The sequence below is a fragment of the Rhipicephalus microplus genome, chromosome 6 (genome assembly GCF_043290135.1).
Source record: "Rhipicephalus microplus isolate Deutch F79 chromosome 6, USDA_Rmic, whole genome shotgun sequence".
Classification (NCBI taxonomy): domain Eukaryota; kingdom Metazoa; phylum Arthropoda; class Arachnida; order Ixodida; family Ixodidae; genus Rhipicephalus; species Rhipicephalus microplus.
Genome location: NC_134705.1, coordinates 106667197 through 106685995, shown reverse-complemented (window position 1 = coordinate 106685995; position 18799 = coordinate 106667197). Strand labels below are relative to the sequence as shown.

The 18799-nt window shown below is 48.5% G+C and overlaps 1 protein-coding gene across 2 annotated transcripts in view; it reads right to left on the bottom strand.

Annotated features, from left to right (window-relative positions):
- The window catches only part of LOC142765411 (uncharacterized), a 162849-nt gene that overhangs the window by 79915 nt on the left and 64135 nt on the right, over nucleotides 1–18799 (bottom strand). The window lies entirely within an intron of this gene.

Genomic DNA, 18799 nt, shown 5'->3' with positions numbered 1-18799 from the left:
CTGTCAGTAGTGGTTTATAAAGTGTATTAAGACTTCCTGAACGGCACCACGCTTTACTTTCTGAAAAACGAAACATATGCTGCCTTAGTAGGTTTTGTGTACGCGTATTTGCCTTGATTATCTCACACATTCAATGTTGTTACAACATTTTGTCAACTGCAGGTACAGGCTCTTCGTCATAAAAACCTCTTTTAGTTTGCGGCTCTGAATGAGTGCATTTTGAATGAAAATAAAAATGTTGTAGCTTAAACTCAGCTATGTTTTAAAGTTCATGAACAAAGCATCCGACTCTTCACTAACTACCAACTTTCCTAAAGGTTAAATATGGCGCACATAGCGAAATAACCCCTTGAATTTCTATTGGAACAATAACGATGTTCATGTAAAATTCGGTAGACAAGTGCAAGAAAAAACAAACACTTTGTTTTCCTTCGTTCACTTTTCTTAGGAGCGTTACAGAGTTTATTGGCATTTCTATGCTGTGCTGACTGAATGAACTGAAATAGAAACCCTCCTATTGCGTCACATTAGGGGTAAGCTTATCAACACGTCAAGAAAACTGACAGCACGTAGGCTTAGTTATGAGGAACCAGCCACATTAACACAATGGCGTTGTCAACCTGTTCTGTCCGGCAGTTAAGAGCGCTTCAACAAAATTTTCACTTATGAACACAATGGCTTAGGTTGTTACTACATTGCCTAAAATCGATTCTGAAAAACAAATGAACTAGTTTTTTGAGCTTCTTGATTCTAACCAATATGCTATATTCTAATCTACATACTTTTTGGTGTTGATTCGAACACCATACCATGCTTGCGCTGCGCCGAATACGAGGATTTGTACATTTTTTTATTCGAGTGTATGACGCCGACACATAACGACCCGAACAGCAATTCCACATGATAGATTCAGACCGAACGCTTAGGTTAGCGAAAATGTGAGGCACATGGTCATGTATAATGAACCACGAAGCGATGAAGTACTGCAATGAAATTTCTTGAAGGCACAGGCTTGTGACCTGTGCTGGCTGATCCAAATAAGTTGAGAGTGCGCAATGTGCTTTAAACGTTCAAATGAGAAGTTCAGGGCTCATGGACGTAGGACTTTATGCACGTATCTATGCTATTTTATCTTCTAATTTTTATATCGTAACAATCACTTGTAAATGAATAGCCTTGACCTAGTAATGGTGACTACTTTGACGTATATTTATCTCAAAATAAAAATGGCCGCAAAGAATAAAGAACATGCGCAAAGCCGAGACATGGTCTATATTTATGTCTAGAATGTCATCTCGGTTGCACCATACGCACTTCAAACCAGCTCCTCTGGCTGCATAGCAATAAAGTAATTTACTGCTCACCGGCTGACAGAAAAATAGAATCGTGGCCGTTGTGCCGGGCCATGCACTTTGATGGAAGTGTACCTATATACTTAGATTTGTGTGCCTCCTATGAAATGTCATGTGGTCGATATTTCTTGTGACCTCCATTACGTGTCCGAAACAATCATAGCGCTTGATTTCTGAATAATGTCTCTTTTCTCTGGCCTGAAGTAATTATACGTATTCCTTTAGACATCTTGGGTCACGCAGGATTAGTACCAGTGTGATTGTCCTAGTTAGTTTTCAGCGAAATTATATATATATATACAGGAGAGAGCCGCCTGGCGACCTAACAGCTTATCACTACAAGCGGGTCATAATAAGCCTTCAAGCGCTCCACGTTGGCTATGTCGCGCCCGCGAAGGCGCCTGTCCAAAGATTGTTCAATTGGCTCGATAAGATAGTTGACTGGAGATGTGCGCTCGATCACATGGTAGGGACCTTCATAATTCGGAAGTAGTTTGGAAGAAAGGCCAGTTACAGAGGTCAGCATTGAGAGCCATACAAGAGAACCAGGAAGGAACGTGGGCTCAGAAGTGGCGGAGCCATCACGAATACTCTTCTGCCGCTCTTGCTCGTGCGTCGTAAAAGTCTTGGCAAGCTTGCGGCACTCTTCAGCAAGTCTGGCTGTCTCGGAAATGGGTGTACACTCAGATGCATCCGGCGTGTACGGGAGTATCGTGTCGATGGTGTGTGACGGGTGGCTTCCGTACAGCAAGAAGAAAGGTGAAAAACCGGTCGTGCTCTGAAGGGTGCTGTTGTAGGCGTAGGTGATGAAGGGCAGTATAGTATCCCAATTCGTGTGTTTGGCGGTGACGTACATCGGAAGCATGTCGCCAAGGGTGCGGTTAAAGCGTTCGGTCAGACCATTCGTCTGCGGGTGGTAAGCAGTAGTTTTGCGGTGGACAGAATGGCACTCAGTGAGAATGGCGTCGACAAATTCTGACAAGAAGACACGGCTTCAATCGCTGAGAAGCTCCTGGGGTGGTCCGTGGCGCAGTATGATTCGATGCAGTAGGAAGGACGCAACATAACGCGCAGTAGCCGCAGGGAAAGCGGTAGTTTCGGCGTATCGCGTTAAATGATCTACGGCGACGATGGCCCAGTGGTTGCCACGGGACGTCAGAGGGAGTGGTCTATACAAATCGATACCTATGCGCCCAAATGGACGGCTAGGGCAAGGTAATGGTTGCAGACCGGCTGGTGACGTGCGTGCGGACGGTTTGCGCAATCTGCAAGTAAGGCAGGAGTGAACGAACTGCTGTACGTAGCGATACATCCCGCGCCAGAAGCAGCGTTGTCGAATGCGATGGTATGTTTTGAATACCCCAGAGCGCGCGTATTGCGTATCAGAATGGAAGGATTCACATATCTCCGACCGCAGACTGCAGGGTATCACGAATAGCCACTGCCGGCCATCGGCGTCGTAATTGCGTCGGTGTAGGAGGCCGTCACGAATGACAAAATGGTGAGCTCGACGACGCAAGGCAAACGTGGATGGCGTTGCGGATGGATCAGAGAGTAAGGCGATCAGTGGGGCGATCCAATTATCATTTCGCTGTTCGGTAGCGATGATGTCAACATATATGGCATAAACAGCAACAGAGGTTACTGAGCAGAGCACGTCAGCTTCAGGCAGAGGAGAGCACGAGAGGGCGTCGGCATCAGCATGGTGGCGTCCGTTGCGGTAGAGCACGCGGATGTCGTAGTCTTGTAAGCGAAGAGCCCAACGGGCGAGACGGCCTGAGGGATCCTTTAATGAAGACAGCCAACATAGTGCATGATGGTCAGTGACGACATCGAATGGGTGACCATACAAATAAGGTCGAAACTTTGTAAGGGCCCAGACGATCGCCAGGCACTCTTTTTCCATGACGGTGTAGTTTGTCTCGGCTCTCGTGAGCGTACGGCTTGAATATGCCACGACATAATTGGGGAATCCGGGTTTGCGCTGCGCCAGGACAGCGCCGCGGCCTACACCGCTGGCGTCCGTGTGCACCTCCGTTGGGGCCGTAGGGTCATAGTAGCGTAGAATAGGAGATGTCAACAAATGAAAAAGCTTCGCGAACGCGCCGTCGCACTCGGACGACCACGAATTGAGGGGCTCGTTACTTCCAAGGAGCTTCGTCAGCGGTGATAGGGTCGTGGCAAAGTTTAGAATGAAGCGTCAGAAGTATGAGCACAGGCCCACGAAACTATGCAGTTCTTTGACGGACGCAGGTTTCGGGAATTTGGCCACAGCCCGAAGCTTGGCTGGGTCAGAAAGAATGCCATTCTTGGACACGACGTACCCTAGGATGGTGAGTTGGCGTGCTCCAAAGCGGCACTTCTTCAGATTTAGTTGCAAGCCTGCATTGCTCACACGTGCTAAAACTTCTTTCAGACGTTGGAGATGCATGGAGAAATCTGGAGCGATGATAACAACGTCATCGAGGTAACACAAGCACGTGTGCCATTTTAGCTTGCGCAAAACGGTGTTCATCATGCGATCAAATGTCGCAGGTGCATTACACAGACCAAACGGCATGACCTTGAATTCGTACAAGCAATCGGGTGTGATGAAGGCAGTCTTCAGTCGAGCGTCATCAGCCAAGGGTACTTGCCAGTACCCAAGCACAGTTCGAGAGAAGAAAAAACTTGGGCTCCGTGAAGGCAGTCAATTGCGTCATGGATGCACGGCAGTGGGTAGACATCCTTGCGAGTGATCTTATTGAGCCGTCTGTAGTCCACACAGAACCGCACAGAATCATCTTTCTTCGCAACAAGAACAACAGGAGACGCCCATGGACTGTCCGAGGGCCGAGTGACGTCGCATCGGAGCATATCGTCAACCTGTTCGTTTATTTTTCGGCGTTCAGCAGGCGACACGTGGTATGGACGTTGCCGTAAAGGTGGATGGGCACAAGTGTCGATACGATGCGTAAGAGTGGACGCGCGACCGAGAGAACTTCGCCCGACATTGAAAGAAGAACAGTATTCTTGCAACAGGTCCAGAAGCTTGGAACGCTGTACTGATGTAAAGTTGTCATCAGTGTATGGGCCAAATACATCAGCTGATGATGAATCAGATGTAGAAACAGCACTGATGGTAGGCGAATTCGGACAACGCGAGTCTTCGATACGTCCAGGACTTGTGGGTCGTCGACTGGTTCCACTCTGCCGAGACATTCCCCTCAAACCAAAGTAACAGTGCACGGAGATGGGTTGGTCACAAAAATAGCGGCGTTGCCCTAGGTTATTTGCACAGTCGTGAAAGGTACTAGCATCCCTTTCCTTCTGGAGGCACGGTCGGATGGCGAAACGAGTGCAATTGTGTCGGAGAGACCGGTGCAGTAGACCGATACACCCATCGTCGAGCTTGGAGGCACTATAGTACCGCCTTTCACGAGAATCTTGCTCAGTTTCGAGAGACTGTCTTCTGGCATCAAATGCGAAAAGGGTGAGTGTTCAATTTAGGCGGCCGCACAATGAATGACGGCGTTGTTGCGGGAGAGAAAATCCCATTTCAGGGGGACGTTAGAGAGCATGCAGGAATAATGATGAATTGGGCGACATACAGAACGTCCTGAACGACAACGCGAGCTGTACACCCAGCTGTAGGATGAATGCGATGTGAACTAGCGGTACGATGGGACAATCCAGAAATTGGAGTCGTCACTTTTCGAAGCAAGTGGCAAAGGTTTTGTTCATAATTGATACGACAGCTCCAGTGTCAATAACAGCAGAAGCATGAACACTGTCCACAAGCACGTCATTGGCATTAAGTGGGCGGCTCTGAGGGCTTTCAGAATGCGATAGCGTCGCAGTTCTTGCCTCTGGGACGGCGACGACTAGTGTTACCGCTCATGAGTAGCCAACCTTGGCCTCATGGGGGACAAGGACCGACGTCGTGGAGACGGCGACCTTCGAGGAGACGGACCTGGGCGAGACGACAATGGCACAGACGGCAGTTCATCGTTATACGGACGGCTAAGGTGGCCAGCAACAGGAGAATAAATGGAAGCCGGCTGTACTCGAGAACAATAACGGGCTACGTGACCGGCGTAACCGCAAGCAAAGCAGATGGGCCGCTTGTCGGGCGTGCGCCATCCGTTCGCCGGGCTGGGTCTCGCCCTGAACGGTGGCTGGAAAGGCTGCATGGTGGGCTGAAAATGAGGCTAGGGGTTGCGCCAACATACGCAGCAGGCATACGAGCTGCAAAGGACGGAGGTCGTGTGGCAGCTTCGGCGTAAGTCGGTGGTGCAGGTGCTTGAATGACTGGAGGCGGCCTGGCGACCACTTGGACGTAACTTGGGGGCGCAGGGTCCGGAGGTTGTTGTGGGTGGTACGCAGGCATGACCTCCGTTATTTCCTGCTCAATCGCTCGGCGGATGGGTGGAAGAATAGTAGTTGCCGATTTTTGAACAGCCGGTTGGTGGGCAAAGGGAATTAGAGCGAACTGGAGCGCGATTTTCTCACGTATGAAGGATGCCAGCAGCGCCACCTGATCACATCTCGCCTCCAAGCCAGCAAGCCCTGCATATCATGGTGTGGAGCGTCGGATCATCGATTGCTGCCGGCGGAGCTCCTCGTAGCTCTGGCACAACGTGATGAGCTGCTGTGCCTGGGTTTTTGGCAAGCAGCATCGTGAAGGCATCATCGTCAATGCCCTTCATGACGTTCCGTATCTTGTCTGATTCGGACATGCTGTCGTTGGATTTCTTGCACAAGTCCAGGACATCTTCAATGTAACTGGTAATTGATTCACTGGCCTGCTGAGCGTGTTCGCGTAAGCGCTGCTCGGCTTGCAGCTTACGAACGGCAGGGCGGCCAAAAACGTTGGTGATGGCGGTTTTCAAATTGGACCAGGTTGCGAAATCAGACGCGTGGTTGTTGTGCCACAAAATTGCAACGCCCGGAAGGTAGAACACCAAGTTTGTCAATTTGCCGTACTCGTCCCATTTGTTGGGGACACTCACGCACTCGCAAATGGCGAGCCAGTCCTCCACGTCAGTGCCATCAGCGCCAGTGAAGATGGGTGGATCGCGGATCCGGGGGACACCGAGAAAATGGGGTGGCGTTGCAGGAGGCGTTTGCTGAGAAGCGTCGTAGGACATGGTAGATTGCAGGATACTTGAGCGTAGTTCCAAAGGCATCGAAGGGGATCATAGCATTCTCCACCAATTTGTTATGGCGTTTATTAGCCGGCACACAGCGAGCGTACACAATGGCGACAGTAACGGCAAAGCACGGACTCTTAGCGCGAGCAGCGTCTTTTTTGACAATATATATATATATATATATATATATATATATATATATATATATATATATATATATATATATATATATATATATATATATATATATATATATATATATAAATATATATATATATATATACATAAATATATATATATATATATATATATATAACTCTATTGTTTGTGAAGCAGAGGCGCGAGCTAGCGGACTTCGCTCTGAATTGTGCGCGATCAGCCAACAGCTCTAGCACAATAAATAACTTTATATTTGGTGGAGCCATGCTGGGTACCGTTTTCCTGTGCAATACTGAAAATTTGTTCACTGAAACTACCATCTGCCATGCCGGAGGTGGATCAAGAGACGCTTCCTTCGCCACCCGTCACCTGCGTTGGAAGTGTTCTCCTGCGAGAGCCTCTTATCTTCAGCGGAACCGACGAAAAAAACATTGAAGCCTAGCTGTTTTTTACTCATACTGTTGGCCTGTGGGCCGTTACAGGGTGGGTCAAAGCGGGACATTTGCATGGTCAACATCGTGTGGTTCAGTGAGCCCGTTGGTTTGGGGGTGATAGCTGGAGGTTGTCTTGTGACTGGTGCCGGAGGATTTAGCAATTCTTCCAGAATTTGCGAAAGGAAAACTTTTCCACTTTCACTCAGGATGACACGAGGAGCACCGTGACACAAGGTCAAGGCTTCCAGCTTAAATTTAGCCACATCAAAAGCAGAGGCGAAATTTACGCAGGCAGTTTAAGCGTAAAGTGTCAAGTGGTCGACAGCTGTCACTATCCATCGATGGCCATTCAGAGTCATGGGAAGGGGACCAAATAGATCAATGCCAACGACTTTTAATGGTGCCGACAGACATGGAAGTGCCTGTAGCTCTCCGCATTGAGGTGATGTCGGAAGCTTTCGGCGCTGACAAAGGTTGCAAGAGGTGACGTACTTTGCTGTGCTGGCGGACATCTCTGGCCAGTACAAATAATCTTTATTGCGATCGTACGTTTTTTGGAAACCGAACTGACCAGCAGAAATGTCGTCGTGATAGGCCTTAAGAATATCAGCTTGAACAGAACGAGGCAGAACGGGCACCCAGCGTTGACCATCCGGGTGATAGATGTGGTGGTGAAGAACGTGGTTATCAAGCTGGAAATGCCTGAGTTGTCGTCGAAGGCGAGCATTAGGTGGTCGCGATTTTCCCTGAAGGTGATCTATATTGCGTCTACAGTAAGCTACAGCGAGTTGGTGCGTTATGATGGAGCCGTGGACGTCAGGTGGGATCTTGTCAATGAAGGCTACAGACGACACAGATGTGGAAGGACTATCCAAGCGTTCATCGCTGACGTAGGTAGCGGAGGCAGTGGACAGCGCCGTAGGAAGTGGGCAATGAAAAAGCGCATCTTCGTCTTGGTGCTTTTTACCACACTTGTAGATAATAGTGAAGTCGTATTCTTGAAGACGTATAATCCATCGACCAAGGCGTCCTGACAAATTCTTTAGTGGGGAAAGCCAACATAGGGCATGATGGTCTGTAACTATGGTGAAATGACCGCCATGTAGGTAAGGTCGAAATTTCTGCACTGACCACACGACAGCTAAACACTCCTGTTCAGTAATGGTGTATTTCTGCTCGGGGTTCGTCAGGACGTGGCTTGAATACGCAGCGACCCTTTCACGTGACGATTCATCGCGCTGCAGTAGAATACCTCCGATTCTGTGACCGCTAGCATCAGTATGGCCGGAGTGTGGGTGCTGTTTCATCGAAACGGCAAAGTACTGGTTCAGATTTCAGGGCGTTTTTCAGATGGTTAAACGCCGATTCGCAGGCTGGAGACCACTCAAAACAAACAACAGAAGCGAGTAATTTGTGCAAAGGTGCCGCTATCGAGGCAAAGTCTCGTATGAATCAGCGGAAGAATGAAGCCTGGCCGAGAAAAATGCGTAGGTCCTTGGTCCTTTCAGCACCGGGAAAATGAAGAACGGCCGATATTTTATTGGGATCGGGACGAATGCCATCCTTACTCACAATGTGACCTAATACCTTAATTTTCTTGCTGGCAAAACGGCACTTTTTTGTGTTCAGCTGAAGGCCAGCCGAACCCAGGCACATGAGGACTTCGTCTAAACGGTGTAGGTGTTGAGAGAAGGTTGACGAGAAAACAATGATGTCGTCTAAATAGCACAGGCAAGTTTTCCACTTCAGGCCACGCAAAATGGTGTCAATAATGCGTTCGAATGTTGCGGGTGCATTGCAGAGGCCGAAGGGCATTACATTGAACTCCAGGGCATTACAATGAAGTCCGTCTGGTGTCAAAAGTGCCATATTTTCTTTATCGTCTTCATGCATTCGGTATCTGCCAGTACCCCGAACGTAGATCAAGACTTGAAAAGTATTAAGCTCCCTGTAGGGAATCCAAGGCGTGATCTATACGTGACATAGGGTATACATCCTTTCGTGTGATCTTGTTGAGTGCCCGGTAATCTACGCAGAAGCGCACAGAACCGTATTTTTTTCGAACTAAGATGATAGGGGAAGACCAAGGGCTAGCAGAGGGGCGTATTATGTTCCACCTCAACATGTCGTCAACGTTTTTTTCAATAACCTTCCGCTCAGCTACTGATGCGTGATATGGCCAACGATGAATGATTGACGTACCCTCAGTCTAGATGCGATGCGTGGTGACGCACGTCTTTGCCAGTACGGGTGAACTGACGTCAAAGAAAGATTCTTGTTTAGTGAGTAAGGCAAACAGTTGTTGAGTCTGCAAAGGGGTCAGGTCAGAGCTGGTGGTAGTTCTCAGGGAGGAGGTGGATGGGGAACGTGCAACAGGGAGATCTTCAGAAGAAGCGTCTTGAAAAGTTACCACAGAGAAAGGCTCTGATGTAGCGACGCAAGCCAACGTTAAGCCCTTCGGAACCAGAATTTTTTCGGGCGTCGGGTTGGTTCCGCAAACGAGTGGGAAGCCCTTGTCGAAACGTATCAGACCTGATGGGAAGGCTATTCCTCTGGTGACACAGCGTACGGAAGATTGTACGAGCACATCGCCGCAGTCAATGACATCAGACAGAAGTGTAACAATTCGCTGACTGTGCGGAGGTAGCTCAGTGTCTTCTGCAGCATAAGAACGAAGTGCTGCGTCATCTGCGTGAAGAGAATAGTCGGTATCGCTTATGTGGAGGACGCGTTGCCGGCAGCAGATGCACGGGGACGCTGTTTAAAGAAAGCCCCATCCTAATATTAGCAGTCGAGTACATGAACTAAGCACTGCAAATTGCACACAATGGAGAAGTCCATCGATGTATACATGAACAGTGCACATGGCGGAAGGTCGGATATCGTCCCCTTGAGCAGCGAGCAACGTAGGTTCATCATAGGGCGTAGTAACTTTGCGGACATGCGCATACAAATCTCTGTGAAGGACTGAGAAACTAGCACCAGTGTCTATTAATGCTTGCACTTCTATGCCTTCCACCAAAACTGATATCATACTATGAGGATGTTCTGAAGTAAATTTTTCTACTTCGCTAAATGCAGCTTTTCCCCCAGAAGCTGCGTAATTTAGTTTTCCGGGCGACGGTCAGTGAAGTGAGGGGCTGGTCGAAGTGGCGACGTAGAGCGAAAGAGAGGGGACGGCGAGCGATGTCTGGCACCACGGTAGTGAGGAGCCATTCCAGGAGTTACTGATGGTGAGGAAGAGCGACGGTGAGGCGTAGCGTAAGGACGGTGCTGGAAAGTGGTTCCTATAGCATAGTCATCCCGCTCGTAAGTGTCGAACCCACGGCGCTCGTCTCGCTGACGCTTGCGACAGACACGTGCGATGTGTCCACGATATCCGCAATAGTAGCATGTAGGTCTTGTCGGGCGCCATGATTGATAGTAGGGCTGGTTGTTTGGGCTGGCGACTATGGAATCCAGGTGTGCTGGCACTGGTCGCGCATAGTAAGGATGGCCTTGCGTGCTGGGCGTCAGGGACGCCAGATGAGCTGGCGTCGTCGTCGGCGGTATCGGTGGTACGAAGGCTGGAGTAACGGCGGTGACTTGTGCGTAAGTCAGTGGGGCTTTAGAGGCGTGGGGGTCTGTGTAGGCATTACCAGTCATAGCCGCCAACTCCTCCTTGACGACGTCCCGTAAATTTGTACTTGGGGTGTCAGAAGAAAACTGACGTACTGGAAATCCGAGTGACTGCTGTTCCTCTCGTATCAAGTTGCGGATCATGGCTCCCAACGAGGGGTCGACAGTAGGGTTGTCAGGGATGGCTGCAGGAGAGTTGTCCAGCTGCAGCCGTGCCGATCCGAGCTCGTCCAGGCGTTGACACATAGCTACATTATCAGCAACGGTAGTTGAGTCCTTTACGACCAAAGCATTGAAGGCAACAGGCCCTACGCCTTTGAGCAGATGGCACACTTTGTCTGTCTCGGTCATGGAGGCGTTGATGCCTCGACATAGAGAGAGAACATCCTCGATATACGAGGCATGAGACTCGCCTAGTCGTTGTTTTCGACCATCAAGTGTTCTCTTCTTCAGACTGGCTCGAACTTCCGGAGTAGCGAAGACTTGTCGCAGATGTTTCTTTGAAGACGTTCCAGTTGGAAAAGTCGATCTGATGGTTAAAAAACCAAGTCTTCGCCACGCCAGTAAGATCGAAGGATACGTGGCTGAGCTTGTGCGGATTGTCCCAACGGTTAGCTGCACTCACCATGTCATATTGGTGTAGCCAGTCGTCTACGTTCGCCTTTCGGAGTCCAGCGAATAGAGGGGGCTCGCGAGGGAGTCCGCTGACATTCAAAGAGTGAGTAGCTGCGGCATTCATAGCCGGAGGGGTAAAGGAAGAAGCGCCCGAGGGTTCGTCCAGCGGCATGCTCTTGGACACATAGACCAAACGTCGACCTGAGCGAAGCTCCAGGAGGTAAAGCGGGCGAGCAGGAACGGGGAATCGAGCAGCAACCTCCACCACTTGCGACGAAGTCCTTTACACGCCTTTACTAGGCCTGGAAGATGTGGCCATAACAGTCACCTCCGAGGCACAAAACCGACTGGAGGGTCATCCCCACTAACGATAGAGAGGAAGGACAATAGATGATAATGGTTTTGTACAGGTGATGAAGAAGCGTGGTTTAAATGCGCACAATACCTTATTAATAGGATATTGTGAGACACACACAATTCGTACCAGTGCAATTGTACGCTTTGTTGTCGTGAGTCCAGTTTCCGCTAGTAACAAGTAGACCTCATGACGGACATTTTCTGAACCTCAATAATAACGTAGCTTCTCTTGGGATGAAACACTTACCAACTTGGGCCCGCAATGGGGCCTAAAGGAGGTGGTGACTGAAATGAGTTGAATATGATAGCTTAGAATCAGTATTGACTATATCCAAAAGATCAGGGTTGTATACATAAGTTTGACAGCACAATTTTCAAATTACAGTAAGAATAGAGGAGTTCCCCAATACTAAATACATGTTTTCTAGACAGGTTGCCTGTACTTCACCATTGCCAGTGTAACAACAGTAGAACCTTCAACCTGCAGCAGAAGAAACATTAAAGTAGCCTTTTAAAGTAAGTTTGTGCCCTTATTTCTGCAATACTGCACTCTCAGTAGAGGGTTACAAAGTTTAATAGGCTGCCTGAACGGCGCCACGCTTTGTTTCTGAATTGTGACATATGCCGCCGTAGTGGTTTTTTGTGTACATTATTTTGCCTTGATAATATCTTGTATTAAAAGCTGTTACAATATTTTGTCAACTGCAGGTACTGGTTCTTCGTTAGGAAAACCTCTGTTCGTTTGCGTCGGTAATTTGGTGCCTTTCGTAATAAAATAAAAATAGTGTAGCTCAAACTCTGTAATATCTTAAAGATCATGAGCAAAGCATCCGACTCCTAATTGGCTACCGAATTTCCTAAAGGTTAGATATCGCACACATAGTAAAATAACCACACTTAGTTGTACTGGAACAATAACAGTGTTCACTTCAAACTTGTAAGACAAGTTGAAGAAGACACAAATATTCTGCTTGCCTTCGTTATGTTGTCTAAGGTGGGTTATAAAGTTCGTTGGCATTTTTGTGCGTGATCAGCCAGTAGCTGTAGTACCTTAAATCACCTTTATATTTGGTGGAACCATTCGGGGTACCATTTTTCTGTGTCATCCTGAAACTCCGTTTTCGGAAACTACCATTTAGCATGCCGGACGTGGGCCAACAGACTCTTCCTTCGTCACCCGTCAGCTGCGCTGAAAGTGTTCTCCAGCGAGAGCCTCCAATTCTTAGCGGAACCAACGAAAATGACACTGAAGCCTGGCTGTCGGCTTATGAACGGGTGAGTGCTCTGAAAAAGTGGAACGACGCGGTGAATGCAACGCGGTTATCGTTATATTTCTCGGGTCTGGCAAGTCTGTGGTCCAGAAACCATGAAGGTGACGTCCGAACGTGGGACTTTTCAAGACTGCAGTCACGGCAGTATTTGCAGAAAACTCCGCGCTGAACAGCATTTGCGCTCGCGTGCACAGTACCCGATTGAGACGTTCAACAGTTATATAAAAGTTGTGACATGACGGGAACCGACAAAATAGACACGTCATGAAAGTGATCGATGACGATGCTTTTCAGATGTTGCTGGTGAAGAATCCGAGCGCAATCGCTGACGTTATTAGCTTGTGCCAGAGCTTCGATGAATTGCGCAAACAGCAAGCTCTGAGAAGACGAGTTGCATCCCCCCCACAATGCTGTGCCACTCTCGAGTCTCGCCAACAAACCCGAGCGTGTGCCGCTTTTGACGGAAATTAAGGCCTTAATCAAAGAAGAAGTTGCAAGGTCACTCTCACTCGTGGTCTTCGTTAAATAGCAGACCTGAACTCTGGCGTCCTCCATTCGTGACATCAACAAAGGAGATGTCGCTGAGGGGCTACCCGCTGCCCGCGAGCAACATCTTGAGGCTGCCCCACTTATATTAGCTGCGGTAGCTTCCGTGCCCACCCAAGGAGGGCCATTGCCACCTATTCAGCCTATTCAGCGCCCTGTGGGGTGTACTTCTCTTCCTATTTACTGGTCCAAAACTGCTCCCGTAAACCTATGGCGAACGCTCGACAGTCACCCCATATACTTCTCTTGTAGGTACCACAGACACGTTGACAGCCAGTGCCGCCGCTGTAATCAGATCTTCGATGACAGCCAACGAGTAATTTACGCCTCTAATGAATCTCACGCACCTTACTCTCCTTCCGCCGCACGAAAACCTACCACGGTGATCGTCGCCCTCGATTAGAACATAGCCGTTCGCCATCCACTCGTCGCCGATCGTCGTCGCCGATGCGTCGAAGACCACCTACCGACAAGGGAAAGTTGACGACGCAGTTTCCTAGGCAAGAACTGTGCAATTTTCGATTTCCCAAAGTCCTCGGTTTTCTCTTAGTACTGCCATTGACATCTTAATCGAAAATGTCGCAACAGTTGCTCTTGTCGATACCGGTGCCGCTGTGTCTGTAATCGAGGCCTGTTTTTGTCGTTCAGTTCGCAAAGTCACGACGCCTCTTTTTTGGATTGTTGCTTCGGGCAGCGAGAGCTTTGCTTCTTCAACCGACCGCAGCGTGTACAGCCCATATGACCATTCAAGACTTTCAGCACAAGATAGAACTTATTGTACTTTCGTCATGCTCCCACGACAGCATCTTAGGGTGGAACTTTCCTTCGCGCCACAACGCCATAGTTGACTGTGATTGAGCGGAGGTTGAATTCTCCTTTCTCGACGACATTACCTTCATCGACCATCAATCTGCCGCTAAGCTTATAGTGGAGGAAAACACTCATAACCCACCGTGCTCTTCGGCATTGGTGCAGTTGTCATGCAGTGCCATATCTGACGGAACGGTCTTTTTCATGCCGTCTCAAAGCTTTATTACATGAAGAGCCCTTCCGTTGCCTTTTGCTGCTCTCGAGTTTTCCAGAGGTTTTGACGCATTGCCCAGTGACAACCTTCTTTTGACACCACTGTCATTTCCTTGTTGGGAGTGCCTTAATAAAGTCGAGGTGATCGTTTCTCCACGAATTGACTTTGTACCCGAAGAGGTATCTTCAACAGCCGGGTGTGAATTGGGAGTCCTCTCCTTGCCAGATGAAGCGTCTGTGGATGTATTAAGTGTGTTCATCGCCAAAGATATGACACCTTTGCAGCAGTCGCCGCTCCTTACCGCGCTTCAGCACTTCCGCCCCGCATTTGACGTTGCACAAGCATCACTAGGTCGTACATGCACCGTTGAACATCACATTGATACTGTCTGTCACTCACCGCTGCGACAGCGGCCATATCGCGTGTTCTCTACAGAACGTCCGGTTGTTGCAGAGCACGCCGACGACATCCTCCGCCGAGGTGTCATCTGACCTTCGCAGAGCCCAGGGGCTTCTCCAGTCGTAGTTGTCACAAAAAAAGATGGGTACATCTGGTTCCGCGTCGATTTTTAGAGATTGAACAAGATCACGCTGAAGGATGTTTACCCATGGCCTCGCGTTGACGATGCTCTTGAATGTTTACACGGTGCCGAAGAATTTTCCTCATTAAAATTGCGGTCGGACTACTGGCACATGCCAATGGCCGATCACCTCAAAACCGCTTTCGTCACACGAGACACCTTTTATGAATTTACCCCATGCCTTTGGGACTGTGACACGCGCCTGCTACGTTCAAAAAAATGTTGGCCAACGCTCTGTGTAATCCTAAATAGAACATCTGTCTATTTTATCACGACAAGGTCGTGGTGTTCGCCCCTGATTTTCCAACTTCCACCCACTTTAGCACGTGCACACATGATTAACTAACGCCACGCACAATTAAATCTCAAGAAATGCGGATTCGCTATTCGTCAGGTCACCATTCTAGGACACATTGTGTTAAAAGATGGCATTTACCTGGATTCTGAAGAACTGCGCGCCGTTACTGAATTTCCTAAACCCGCTACCATCAAAGCACTTCGAAGTTTAATTGGCCTATGTTGTTATCTCAGGCGATTTGTTCAAATGTTCACGTCGATTATATCAGCTCTGACGCAACTTCTTGGTGGCACTCACAATATGTCGTCGTGGTCCACAGCCTGCTACGAGGCTTTCACAACAATGCGACGTCTCCTTACGATGCCACTCATTCTTCGCCACTTTACCCCCAAGCTTCCACCGAGGTCCACACCGACGAAAGTGATGTAGGCCTGGGTGCTTTGCTCGCACAGCATCAACCTGTCCACAGACATTATGTCGTGCGTACGCGAGTCGCAGACTCACCAAGAATGAAAGCAACTGCAGCGTGACAAAAACGGAGTGTTTGGACATTGTGTGGGTGCTTGGCAAGTTTTGCCCTGATTAAATGCGAACCATTTCATAGCGAATTTTGGTAATTTGGATCTATCTATCTATCTATCTATCTATCTATCTATCTATCTATCTATCTATCTATCTATCTATCTATCTATCTATCTATCTATCTATCTATCTATCTATCTATCTATCTATCTATCTATCTATCTATCTATCTAGCCACCTACAACTTTTAGCTTGCCATGCCGTTTCAATAATGGTATCGGTACCAAACTTTGTAAGACATAACATCATTTTCTGAAGCACATATTTCACAACATAACATGAGAATTGTTACATGTTTGTCATTGTCGTGGTTAGGTTCGTCACATAGCAAAGCATGTGACGCGAGAAAGATGGAGACAGTGAGGAAAACTAAAGGAAGTTATATTTGACGAAAAAAAAGTATTGCACAAACAGTACTAAAGTCGTTCACGCACGCGGTTCACAAACAAAAGAAAATAAACAGTCTCACAGTCTGAGCCGATACCCGGTGCCTTGAAGTGGGACCCGTTGCGTACTCGGATGCAGTCGTCTCTTGGGTGCCAGGTCAGCATGCCACTATAGAGGACATCACCAGGTCTAGGAGTAGCCGCACACTGTCAACGACGTCGGCTCGGTGGACGTGGTCAGCAGTTCTGGTCTTTCGAGGGCGCTCGCCGTACCGGAGATATCCACAGGACCACTGACCCAGAACTCGTGCCTGGCCACGCCGACACGCCGTGCCCCGAGGACGTCAATGGCTCGAGGACTGAAACCCGGCCTTTCAAACTTTGCGCGTAATTGCGGGTTCGCCCTAGGCTCCTTTGCGGCGTCTTGCCGGCATCCGAACAGCTTCGTTCTCCGCGAGCGTGTCTTCTTCTTTTTTCAATAGGCGCGCTGCAATGCCCCTTTATTCTTCTCATCTTCCAGGTCATGTGGCGCTGTCGACTGCTATGCTCGCATTTTTAAGCTACTACATCACAGTCATGAATATCGTGATTTATATTTCGTGATCGGGCAGAATGATTTACAATTCATGGTCTTGCAGCTCTTGCAGTGGGTTCGTTCACATGACATGTTGCGAACCTGGTATGGTATGACATGATTGCATGGTGAACACAAGCGATAGACCCTAACTTGAAAATCATGACATGCTTGTCATGTAACAACATGACTACATGCCATGCTCGTGATGCACTGGTGGCCCTTTCGCTAGCGTCACATATACCAAATTTCGTATTACGGTACGTGAATAGATGACGAAAGTATGGTACTGGTGAAAACGTGATAAACATGAGATGCGGTGTCATGTAACAACATAACTACTAGCTACGTTTATGATGCGATCGCTGCAGTGTCGCTAGCTTCACATATGCCAATTCAGTATTACGTGACGCCAATGGATGATGAACGCATGTGACTGGTTCAAAAAGATAATTCTGAGATGAGTGTCATGTTATAACACGACTAGAAGCCACAGTCAAGGCCCCAATACATTTCGACGTGACGTGGTGCACGGGCTTGTCGGCACTCAATTCGTCGCGTCATGCCGGTGTTGCCACGCCAGACGCCGGTCCTGCCACATACTCGCAGGCGCGCGCCGCGCTGCGTTGCTTTGACGCATGTGCGTCTCAGTGCGTCCAGCGTCCCTCTTTCACAAAAAAAGGGAGACGCAGTGTTGTCTGGGTAACACATCGGCGCCAAATGCAGGATTTCACATTTCGCGCTGGTTGCCGTTGGGGCACACCGATGGACACTGGTCACACCTGGCGTCAGACTATAGAGGGCTAACGTTACGCTAACGTAGCGTCACTGTGCGCAGCATGCGCACGTGTCAACGCTACAATGCTGTATATTTGGCCCATCATGATGCACTCACGGCCGTTTTGCTAGCTCGACATATGCCAAATTTGGTGTTACGTGATGTCAATCGATGACGAAATATATGACTGGTGCAAAGATGAAGAACTTGACACTCGTGTCATATAACAACATGACAGCATTCCACGCTCATATCGTGCTCGTGGCTGTTTCGAAAGCTCCACATATACTAAATTTGGTATTACGTGACGTGAATAGAATACGAAGGTAAACGACACACCCAAACATGATAATCATGACACAAAAGTCATGTATGGCACCATTCACCTTACCCGCGTAAAGTTGTGCTGATTTTAAAGTGACATCTCAACATTTCTCATTCGTGCTTCGCATATTATTGATTGGCACTGTACGTGAGATCTGCCAATTTTTATAAGGTTGTTGTTTTGACGTCGTAACCGACCACCATGCGCCGTGTTGGCTTTCGACGTTGAAAGACCCATCTGTCTGTTTTGACCGTTGGGCCTTGAAGATACAAAAGTACGACATACGCGTGGTTTATCGTTCAGGGCGCAAACTTTCTGACGTGGACGCGCTTTCCCGCTCACCTTTCTCACTGAAACCGACCGATGACCCTTTGTGTGAGCGCAAGTTGTGTTCTATTGAGGTTGATAACATTGTTGCAGAACAGCGTAACGACCCCTGCACGGCATCTCTCATCAAGCTTGTCTCAGATACCTTTAAAGTTTCACCTTCGCGAACGCTCCGGCGCCAAGTTTCCTATTTTGTAATTCGTGAGAAGCTGCTCTACCGTCGCCACTATGCTTCAGAGGAGTGGGCATGGTGGCTTGTCGTACCTTGAGCATTGAGGTTAGAGATCTGCTCTTTCTTCCATACTGACCCACAGTGTAGCCACACAGGAGTTTTCAAGACGTATGAAAGAATTCGGCACCGATACTAGAGGCGTGGTATGCATACTTTCATGCGTAACTTCGTACGCTCTTGCCGTGAATGCCAGGGCCACAAGACCCCCC